The sequence below is a fragment of the Mustela erminea genome, chromosome X, assembly GCF_009829155.1.
Source record: "Mustela erminea isolate mMusErm1 chromosome X, mMusErm1.Pri, whole genome shotgun sequence".
In the NCBI taxonomy this organism is placed as follows: Eukaryota; Metazoa; Chordata; class Mammalia; order Carnivora; family Mustelidae; genus Mustela; species Mustela erminea.
In genome coordinates, this window is record NC_045635.1 from 107,701,156 (window position 1) to 107,713,049 (window position 11,894).

At 36.8% G+C, this 11,894-nt stretch overlaps 1 long non-coding RNA gene across 1 annotated transcript; it reads left to right on the plus strand.

Annotated features, from left to right (window-relative positions):
* Positions 1-864: 864 nt before the first annotated feature.
* LOC116582841 lies at positions 865-11,296 on the plus strand. The gene is made up of 3 exons (XR_004282534.1): positions 865-925; positions 4,414-4,418; positions 11,286-11,296. It is a non-coding gene; the product is annotated as an uncharacterized LOC116582841 (long non-coding RNA).
* The last annotated feature ends 598 nt before the right edge of the window (positions 11,297-11,894 follow it).

The following is an 11,894-nucleotide window of genomic DNA, read 5'->3' on the forward strand; positions in this document are numbered from 1 at the left end:
GTGGAGAAAGGGGAACCCTCTTCCACTGTTGGTGGGAATGCAAGTTGGTGCAGCCTCTTTGGAGAACCGTGTGGAGATTCCTCAAGAAATTAAAAATAGAACTTCCCTATGACCCTGCCATTGCACTACTGGGTATTTACCCCAAGGATACAGATGTAGAGAAAAGAAAGGCCATCTGTACCCGAATGTTTTTAGCAGCAATGGCCACAGTCGACAAACTGTGGAAAGAACCAAGATGCCCTTCAACGGATGAATGGATAAGGGAGATGTGGTCCATATACACTATGGAGTATTATGCTTCCATCAGAAAGGACGAATACCCAACTTTTGTAGCAACATGGATGGGACTGGAAAAGATTATGCTGAGTGAAATAAGTCAAGCAGAGAGAGTCAATTATCATATCGTTTCACTTATTTGTGGAGCATAACAAATAGCATGGAGGACAAGGGGAGATAGAGAGGAGAAGGGAGTTGCGGGAAATTGGAAGGGGAGGTGAACCATGAGAGACTATGGACTCTGAAAAACAATCTGAGGGTTTTGAAGGGGCGGGGAGTGGGAGGTCGGGGTACCAGGTAGTGGGTATTATAGAGGGCATGGATTGCATGGAGCACTGGGTGTGGTGCAAAAATAATGAATATTGTTATGCTGAAAACAAATAAAAAATAAAAAAAAGAGAGAAACCTGAATACATAAGAATATATAATGAAATATTATGTAGCCATGAAAAGAATGAAATCTTGCTATTTGCAACAGCATGGATTCAGCTAGAGAGTATTATGTTAAGCAAAATAAGAGAGAGAACTACCATATAATATCACTTATGGGGAACTTTAGGAACAAAACATTGAGCAAAGGGAAAGAAAGAGAGAAAGAAATCCAGAAACAGATTCTTGATTTTAGAGAAAATACCTGATGATTACCAGAGTTAGGCAGGAGGGGTTGAGTGATAGTTAAACAAGTGATGACCCAATGCCAGAGATAATGATTTAATTGACCTGAAGTGGGCATGAACATCACATTTTTAAAAATCTCTCCTGGTGATTCTAACATGAAGTCAAGGTTTAGAACTACTCATCTATCCCTTTGGAAAGGATTACAGAAAATAAATTTGGACTGGAAACAATGAGGAAAAAAACACTAATATAAACTTTGGGTTCTGCTTTTGCCTCAAGAAATCTACCTGGAAATGTGAGACTTAAAAGAATCACTGAAAAGAAGGTCAGCTAAGTGTTTTACAGAAATGTTGGTACAAATATTCCTGTGGGTCCTTATAGAATAAGAATCTGATTTTTATTTTTATTTTTATTTTTATTTTTTTAAGATTTTATTTATTTATTTGAGAGAGAGAGACAGTGAGAGAGAGCATGAGCGAGGAGAAGGTCAGAGGGAGAAGCAGACTCCCCATGGAGCTGGGAGCCCGATGCGGGACTTGATTCCGGGACTCCGGGATCATGACCTGAGCCGAAGGCAGTCGTCCAACCAACTGAGCCACCCAGGCATCCCAAGAATCTGATTTTTAAAAGACGCGCACTATTTTGTTTTTATATAATGTTTCTATTTAAGTCTATTATAAATATCTTTTAAAGTCATTGTACTCCTCTCCAATTCAGAAAGTGAAGGAAGTATACATAGTATGTGTTATCCTTTTGTTTTCGGCTTCAACTTAATTGTTTGCAACCTCTTTTGTTTTACTATTTCTCTGTATCATATTTTAAATGTCTCATTATTTTGTGATCAATTTTAGCTAATTTCTTAATTATTTGTTGTTTAATATGAACATGTCTGCCAACAAAAATAGAAATTTATAAAATAGGAATTAAATTTGTATGCATAATGCTCACCCCAAAGGTAAACCTCTCTTGTACTCCACAATCCATTTATCTCCAACTTTTTCAGTTTCTTCAATAAATTAAACCTCTCTGGCAAAACAAAACAAAACAAAAACAAAAAAAAACAAGTGATGAATATTAAGGAGTGCATTTTTCCTAATGAGCACTGGTTGGTATGTGGATATCTGTCTGTATCTATCTATCTATCTATCTATCTATCTATCATCTATCTTCTATCTATCTAGTCTTCTGGGGGAGAGGCATTTTGTGCTGAATCTCAGGTTCCCTCAAACTTGTGGAAGTGTATCTCTCTTGCCAGGGGGCCAGACTCATTGATTGTGGCTGTGGAGTTCACAATGTGGTGCTGTTATGCTCCTTGAAGGCTTTCAGCACTTATTGGCAGGATGATAATGGCAGGGTCCCACTCTCTATCCCTGGACCTAAAATTTTGCACCCTCTACTCTACAGTGAGTCCTCACAGAAAAACAGCCAATCACTCTTGTCTCTCTGGTTTCCATCATAACGTGGTGTTCACCCAGCCTGTGAATGAACATTTTTATCTCAGACACACAACTGAGTTTCAAGTCTCCAAATTTTATGGACTCTGGCAGCATGAACCCACAGTGTTCCTCCCAGGGTAGGGAGGAGAATATCTTCACAGTTCAAAAAGTTCCAGTTTTGTACTCTGATGTTTATAATACTTTGCAGTAGCCTCCTTAAGGCAGCTCCCTTCCCTCTCCCATAGCCTCAGTGTGTCACCCCAAATTCAATTCTCCAGACTTCCTACCTTCCAAAAAGTGGTCACTTTTCTATTTCTAGAAATGCAGCATTTCTTTTCTAGATCTCTGATTGGTTTTACAGGTGTTCAGAATTATTTGATAACTATCTAGCTGAATTCCAGGAACCAGACAAACTTAGGGTTCCCTACTCCCCTACCATCTTAACTCCTCTTCTCACAGATTTGGTATTTAAATGTGGGTGTATAGTATATTTTTAATATTAATTATGAAAACAATTAAAATTTGTTAAATATTACTTAGGTGCCAGACTGTATTGGACATTTTATTTGGATATATCATTTAATCCTAATAGAATGTTAACTCCTCAAAGTATCATCTTATATTTCTTTTTTACAGTTTTTAATTCTGATTAGTTAACATACAGTATAAAACTAATTTTACATGTACAATATGCCCCTAAACTGGAAGCAGCAAGATGTATAAAAAATTAATAACAAAATTAAAGAAACTCATTGATAATAATACAATCATGCAGGGGATTTTAAAACCACACTCAGAGCCATGGACAGATCATCTAAGCAGAAGATTAACAAGGAAACAAGGACACACTGGATCAAATAGACTTAACAGATATATTAAGAGCATTTAATCTTAAAGCAACAGAATACACATTTTTCTCGAGTATATATGGAATATTTGTCAGAACAAATCACATCCTAGGTCAAAAATAAGGTCTCAAATGGTACAAAAAGATTGAGACTATTCAATGCATATTTTTGACCACAATGTTTTAAAACATGAAGCCAGGGCGCCTGGGTGGCTCAATGGTTAAAACCTCTGCCTTCAGCTCAGGTCATGATCTCAGGGTCCTGGGATTGAGTCCTACATTGGGCTCTCTGCTCAGCAGGGGGCCTGCTTCCCCCTCTCTCTGACTGCCTCTCTGCCTATTTGTGATCTCTCTCTCTCTCTCTCTCTCTGTCATATAAATAAATAAAATCTTAAAAAAAAACATGAAGTCAACCACAATAAAATAATTTTGAAAGAATAAAATACATAGAGGTTAAAGAGCAGCGTACTAAAGAATAAATGAGGCAAATGAAAATGAAATCAACACTGTTAAGAACTTTTAGGATGCAGCAAAGGTGGTCCTAAGAGGGAAGAATATAGCAATGCAGGGCTTTCTCAAGAAGCAAGAAAAGTCTGAAATACACAACCTAAACTTATACCTAAAGGAACTGGAAAAGATGAGCAAATAAAGCTAAATCCAGCAGAGTAAGAGAGATAATAAAATTGAGAGAAAATGTCAAAGATATAGAAATTAAAAAAAAAAACAATAGAACAGATCAATGAAGCTAGTAATTGGTTCTTTGAAAGAAATAGTAAGATTTATACACCTCTAAACAGACTTATCAAAATGAGAGAGGGGGGACCCAAATAAATAAAATCATGAATTAAAGAGGAGCTATCACAATCAACACTGAAGAAATACAAACAATTATGAGAATATTATGATTGAGGGAGCAACATGATGGCAGAGAATTTGGAGACCTAAATGTCATCTGGTCCGAGGAACTCAGCTAGATACCAAACCACTGTGAGCCCATACAAACTCAAAAGGAGATCAAAGAAAAGAATAAGATCAATTCTATAAACAGAAAAGCAACAACTTTCTGGAAAGTAGGACATGTGAAGTTGTGAATCCAAGGTGATATTTGGGAAGATAGACCATGGTGGGAGGAAGCCTTGGTCAGCTGGCTACTGGCAAATGACAGAGCATCAGAGCACAAAATCAGAATGTTTAGAAGTATGCTACACTGAGGGACATCACTCCAGTGGCTAAGAGGGGGTGTAACATTCACGGGCACAGTGTGGTCTCAGGACACTCAATGACACAGAAAAACCAGGGGTACTCTAGTGTGGCAGAGGTCTCAGGTGTCAAAGCAGGGAAACTGGATGCAAAAAGGAGCCAGGGAATGAGCTCTCAGCTCAGGGTTGCAATAAACCATAATCCATGGCACAGTCAGGCCACGACTCTTCGAGCAGGAACCCAATAAAGGCAGATCTGAGGAGATGCACCTCCCTCCCCCAGGAGTGGCACGGGAGTCCACCACAGGAATCTACTGGGTTTGGAAACCCCAAATGAGATTGTGTGCCAGAGAAAGAAACACTTGGTCACAGGAAGGGTGAGCACAGAGTGCAGTCAGAGATCAGGGAGACAGCAGTAATTGACTGCTTTTCTCTGAGAGCTCACTGAGGAGTGGGGCCCCAAGTTCTCAGCTCCTCTGTGGCCAGAGATTGGGAGGCTGCCATTTTCATTCTCCTCCTACAAAGGTGTACAGAAAGCTTTCAGGAAACCAAAGCTACCTAGGGCAAACCTGAGCAGATTAGTTAGGTTGGCTCCTAGCAGGGGTAGTGTAATTCCACCTTGGACAAAGACATTTGAGAAACACTGCAACAGCCCCCCCCCCCGCCAGAAAATCTGTCAGAAAACCCAAACAAGCTAAGTTTACTGATCAAGAACAGAAAAACTCCATGCTAGGGGAACACAGTACATATAATTCACGGCTTTTTTCCCATGATTCTTTAGTCTTCTGAAGTTAATTTTTAAATTTTCTTTATTTTTTCATATATATATTATTTTTTAATTTTTCTTCTTTCTTAGATTAATCAACATCTTATTTTATCAATTCCTTTTTTATTAAGGAGGGCACATATTGCATGGAGCACTGGGTGTTATACATAAACAATGAATCATGGAACACTACATCAAAAACTAGCAGCAATGGACACAGTCACAAACAGTGGAAAGAACCAAGATGCCCTTCAACAGACAAATGGATAAAGAAGATATGGCCCATATATACTATGGAGTATTATGCCTCCTTCAGAAAGGATGAATACCCAACTTTTGTATCAATTTAGATGGGACTGGAAGAGATTATGCTGAGTTAAATAAGTCAAGCAGAGAGTGTCAATTATCATATGGTTTTGCTTATTTGTGGAGCATAAGGAATAATATGGAAGACATGTGGAGATGGAGAGGAGAGGGGAGTTGGAGGAAATAGGAGGGGGAGATGAGCCATGAGAGCCTGTGGACTCTGAGAAACATATGGAGGGTTTTGAGGGGGGAGGGGGGAGTTTGGATGAGCCTGGTGGTGGGTACTATGGAGGGCACATATTGCATGGAGTACTGGGTGGGGTGCATAAACAATGAATTCTGGAACACTGAAAAGAAACTTTTAAAAAATAAATAAAAGTTAAAAAAAAAAACAACTAATGACATGCTGTATGGTGTCTAACATAACATAATAAAAACTAAATAAAACCAAAAAGATCTTTTTTTCAATTTTCATTTTTAGTCATGTTCTAGCCCTTCATTGTATTTAAAATTATTTGTGTGTGTGTGCGTGTGTATATATGTATATATATATATGTGTATATATATATGTATCAATTACATATATATATGTATCAATATACACATATATATACACATATATATACATATATACATATTTTTTATTAGTTTAAAATTTTGAGATATAGTTTCTTCTAACAGACCAAAATATACCCTAAATCTGGTATATGGCTTTGTTCTAGCCTCCTGGCTGATCACATCCCCCTCCTTTTTTAAAGATTTTACTTATTTATTTGGCAGAGATCACAAGTAGGCAGAAAGGCAGAGAGAGGAGGACCCTGGGATCATGACCTGAGCTGAAGGCAGAGGCTTTAACTCACTGAGCCACCCAGACACCCCCCCTTTTTTGTTACTTTTTTTCTTTCTTTTTCAAACAACTTCCTATGTTATGAATTCCTTTTTAAATTCATTCTCACTATTCTCCTTCTTTTTAATTTTTTTTTAAATTTTCTTAACCTATTTATCATCACAAAAATGAGAGGCTCAATACAACAAATTCCATAATAAACTTTTAACTTAAACTTTTTTGATACATATACCTGTGTTTTTCTTTTGTTTTTCTATTTTTTTAATATACTTGTAGAGATAAGCTTCAAGGTAATCCTCTTTCCCCAATCAATACTACCCTTATATATAAACCAGTTTTAATCCCCCTTTATTTCAGGAAAGTTGAGTCCTTTAAAAAGATATCAAGATACACCCAGGAAGAATCAAAATAACCTTCATCACCCCCACTGAGGTTTTATAACCACCCTCCTAGTTTTTTCTTCTGTCAGAGTTTCTCTGTATTTGTTTTTGTTCTGGTATTCTATAAATCTTATACTTGGGGTTCATTTTGGCTGGGTTCTCTTTTTCTTGTCATTTATCTTGTTGGTTTCTTTGTTTGTACATTTTTGTTTGTATACTTTATAAATCTTAGCTTTGGGGCCCATCCTAGCTGAGTCTTCTCTTTTTTATCTTTTTTCTGTCTCTCTCTTTCTCTTTTTTTTCCCCCTTTTTTCTTTCTTTTTGGTGGGGACTCCCAATTGCTTAGAAGCATTTCAGGGTACACCTTGCTTGGATCATTGTTGATACATTCAGCTACACATCCTCTCAGTCATCTCTCACCAAAATGACTAAGAGGAGGAACAATTCAGAGACTGTGCCCTCTCCTTCAGAGCTATTGGATATGGACCTAAACAGTATGTTGGAAAGGGACTTCAGGGTAACTTTTATCCAGGTAATGGCTAGGATAGAGTGGAGAAAACCATCAATGACAACATGGAATCGATTAGGACAGAAGTGAAAGCCACCCAGAAGAAGTTAAAAATGCTATCAATGAGTTCCAATCTAATCTAAATTCTCTAACAGGTAGGGTAACTGAGGCAGAAAATAGAATTAGTGATCTAGAGGACAAACTGATAGAGAAAAAGGATCAGGAGGAGGCTGGGAACAACAGAAATTCTGAAAACAGAATTAGGGAAACAAATGATGCCATGAAACGTTCCAACATCAGCATTATAGGAATTCCTGAGGGGGGAGGAGAAAAAAGGAAGATTAGGAGATATAGTTGAACAAATTCTCCATGAAAATTTTCCCAATCTGGGGACTGGAACCAGCGTTCATGTCCTAGAGGTAGAAAGGTCATCCCCCCAAGATCACATAATCTAGAAAGACCTCTAAACACCTGATTGTGAAACTGATGAATCATAATTTTTGACAGGAGCTCTTTAGAGCAGCTGGAGGAAGAGATTCCTTATGTACAGAGGAAGACCCATCAGAATAACATCAGACCTGTCCACAGAAACCTAGCAAGCCAGAAAGGGCTGGTAAGATGTGTTCAGGGCACTAAATGAAAAGAAAATGCAGCCAAGAATAATTTATCCAGTAAAGCTGACATTCAGATTAAATGGAGAGATAAAAATCTTCTAAAACCAGCAAGATTTAAAAGAGTATAAGACCACCAAGCTGGCACTACAAGAAATATTAAAGGGGGACACTACAAGAAATATTAAGGGGGGTTCTATAAAAGAAGAAGGAACCCAGGAGTAACATAGAACAGAAATTTACAGAGACAATCTATAGAAATAAGGACTTCACAGGCAACATGATGTCAATAAAAACGTATCTTTCAATAATCACTCTCAAAGTGAATGGCCTAAAAGTTCTCATAAATGGCACAAAGTTGCAAACTGGATAAAACAACAGGACCCATACATATGTTGTCTACAAGCGACCCATTTTGAACCTAAGGATACATCCAGACTGAAAGTGAAGAGATGGAGAACAGTCTTTCATGCCAACGGGCCTCAAAAGAAAGCTGAGGTAGCAATTATCATATCAGATAAATTATACTTTTTAAACTAAAGGCTGTAGTCAGAGATAAAGAAGACAGCATCATTATTAAAGGGTCTATCCACCAAGAAGATCTAAAAATTGTAAATATTTATGCCCCCAATACGGGAGCAGCTAACTACATAGGACAACTGTTAATCAAGGTAGAGTCATAATGTATGAATACATTAATAGTAGGGGATCTTAACATGCCACTCTCAGTAACAGACAGATGATCCAAGCAGAAGATCAACAAAGAAAGAAGAGCTTTGAGTAACACATTTGATCAGATGGACCTCATAGATATATACAGAACATTCTACCCTAAGACAACAGAATACTCATTCTTCTCTAGTGCAAAAGGATCTTTCTCCAGAAAAATACACATACCGGGTCACAAATCAGAACTCAACTGATATCAAAATATTGAGATTATCCCCTGCATATTCTCAGACCACAATGCTTTGAAACTGGAAATCAATCACAAGAAAGAGTTTGACAGGAATTTGAACACTTGGATGCTAACGACCATCCTGTTCAAGAATGTTTGGATAAACCAGGAAATCGAAGAAGAACTTAAACAGTTCATGGAAACCAATGAGAATGAAGACACTTAGGTCCAAAACTTATTGGATACCTAAAAGATGGTCCAAAGGGGTAATACATAGTCATCCAAGCCTCCCTTTTTAAAAATATTTTTAAATTTTTCTTCTTTAGAGTCATAGTCCATCCCTTCATTGTATTTGCCTGTATTTTTATATATTTATAAGTTTTCTTTTCTTTAAAATTTTGGGAGGTCTTTTCTTCTAACAGACTAAAATACAGCCAAAATCTAGTGTGTGGCTCTGTTCTATTCACTAGCCTGATCATATTCTTTTTTTTTTTTCTTTATTTTTTCCCCCAGATCCAAGTCTCTTCTGATTTGCTTGGTGTATATTTTTCTGGTACCATTGTTACCATTTTAGAATTTTGTTCTTTCATTCATCTATTCTTCTCTGGGAAAAAATATGATAAAATGGAAAAACTCACCTCAAAAAAAAAAAAAAAAAAGAACAAGACTCAGTACTGACTGTCATGGTCCTAACCAAAACAGACATTAGTAAGATATTGGGACTAGAGCTCAGAACGACGATTATAAAGATACTAGCTGGGCTTGAGGTAAGCATAGCGTGTACTTCAGAATCTCTTTCTGGAGATACAAAAGAATTAAAATCTAACCAAGTTGAAACCAAAAAGGTTATTAATGAGGTACAATAAAAAATGGAGACTCTAACTGCAGGATAAATAAGGCAGGAGAGAGAATTTGTGACATAGAAGAACAAATGATGGAGAATAAAGAAGCTTAGAAAAAGAGAGATAAACAGCTACTGGACCACAAGGGGCAGAATTCAAGAGATAAGTGATACCATGAAATGAAATTATATTAGAATAATTAGGATAGCAGAAGTAAAAGGGGAGCAGAAGGCATATTGGAGCAAATTAAAGCAGAGTATATTCCTAATTTGGGGAAGGAAATACACATCAAAATCCAGCAGACACAGAGAACCCCCTCCAAATCCATAAAAATAGGTCAACACCCCATTATCTAACAGTAAAATTTATAAGTCTCAGAGACAAAGAGAAAATCCTGAAAGTAGCTCAGGACAAGAAGTTTGTAACCTACAATAATAGAAATATTAGATTGGCAGCAGATCTATCCACAGAGACCTAGAAGGCCAGAATCTACTGGCATGATATATCCAAAGCACTAAATGAGAAAAGTATGCAACCAAGAATACTATATTCAACTAGGCTGTAATTGAAAATAGGAGGAGAGAAAAAAACTTCCAGGACAAACAAAAACTAAAAGAATTTGCAAACACCAAACCAGCCCTACAGGAAATATGGAAAAGGGTCCTCTAAGCAAGGAGAGAGCCTAAAAGTAACATAGACCACAAAGGAACAAAGACTGTACACAGTAACAGTCACCTTGCAGCCAATACAAAGGTACTAAATTCATATTTTTCAATAGTTTAGCCTGAATGTAAATGGGCTAAATGCCCTAATCAAAAGACCCAAGGTATCAGATTGGATAAAAAAAATTAGACCCATAGATATTCTGTCTGCAAGAGACTCATTTTAGACCCAAAGAAACCTCCAGATTTAGAGTGAGGGTGGAGAACAATTTACCATGCTAATGGACATGAAAAGAAAACAGAAGTGGCAATTCTTATGTCAGACAAATTATATTTTAAACCAAAGACTATAATAAAAGATGAGAAGGACACTCTATCATACTTAAAAGGTCTATCCAACAAGAAGATCTAACAATTTTAAATATCTAATGCCCCTAACATGTATGCAGCCAATTATATAAACCATTGGATTAAAAAAAATCAAAGAAACACATCCACAATTATAGAATAATACTAAGGGACTTTAACACCCCCCTAACTGAAATGGACAGATCATCTAAGAAAAAATCAACAAGTAAATAAAGGCTTTAAATGACACAGTAGGCCAGATAGACATTACAGATATATTCAGAACATTTCATTCCAAAGCAACAGAATACACATCTGTCTCTAGTGTATAAGGAACATTCTCCAGAATAGAACACATCCTCAGCCACAAATCAGGTCTCAACTGATACCAAATGTTTGGGATCATTCCCTGCATATTTTCAGGCAACAATGTTTGAAATTAAAACCCAATCATAAGAGGAAATCTAGAAAGAATTCAAATACATGGAGGCTAAGGAGCATCCTACTAAAGAATGAATGGGTCAACCAGGAAATTAAACAAGAATTTTAAAAAATCATGGAAATAAATGAAAATGATAACACAACTGTTTAAAATCTTTGGGATGCTGCAAAGGTGGTCCTAAGAGGACAGTATAGAGAAATACAAGCCTTTTTCATGAAACCAGAAAGTTCTCAAATACATAACCTAACCCTACACCTAAAGGAGCTGGAGAAATAACAGCAAATATAGTCTAAACTCAGGAGGATAAGAGAAATACTAAAGATCAGAGCTGAAATAAATGAATTAAAAATCAAAAGATCAGTAGAACATATCAACAAAACTAGGAGCTTGTTCTTTGAAAGAATTAACAAGAGTGATAACCTCCTGGCTAGACTTATCAAAAAGGAAATACCAAGGACCCAAATTAATAAAATTATGAACAAAAGAGGAGAGATCAGAGCCAACACCAAAGAAATACAAACAATTATAAGAACATATTATGAATGACTATAGTCCAGCAAATTAGAAAATCTGGAAGAAATGCTTGCATTCCTACAGATGTATAAACTACCAAAACTGAACAAGGAAGAAATAAAAAATCTGAACAGAACCATAACCAATAAGGAAATTGAAGCAGTAACCAAAAATCTCCCAAAAAATAAGAGCCCAGGGTCAGATGACTTCACAGGGGATTCTACCAAACATTTAAAGAATAATTAACACTTAGTGTTCTGAAACTGTTCCCCACCCCACCCCCCCCCAAAAAAAAAAAAAAAAAGAAAAACGGAAGGAAAACTTCCAAACTCATTTTATGAGGCCAGCATTACCTTGATCCCAAAGAAATTATGGACCAATATCCCTGATGAACA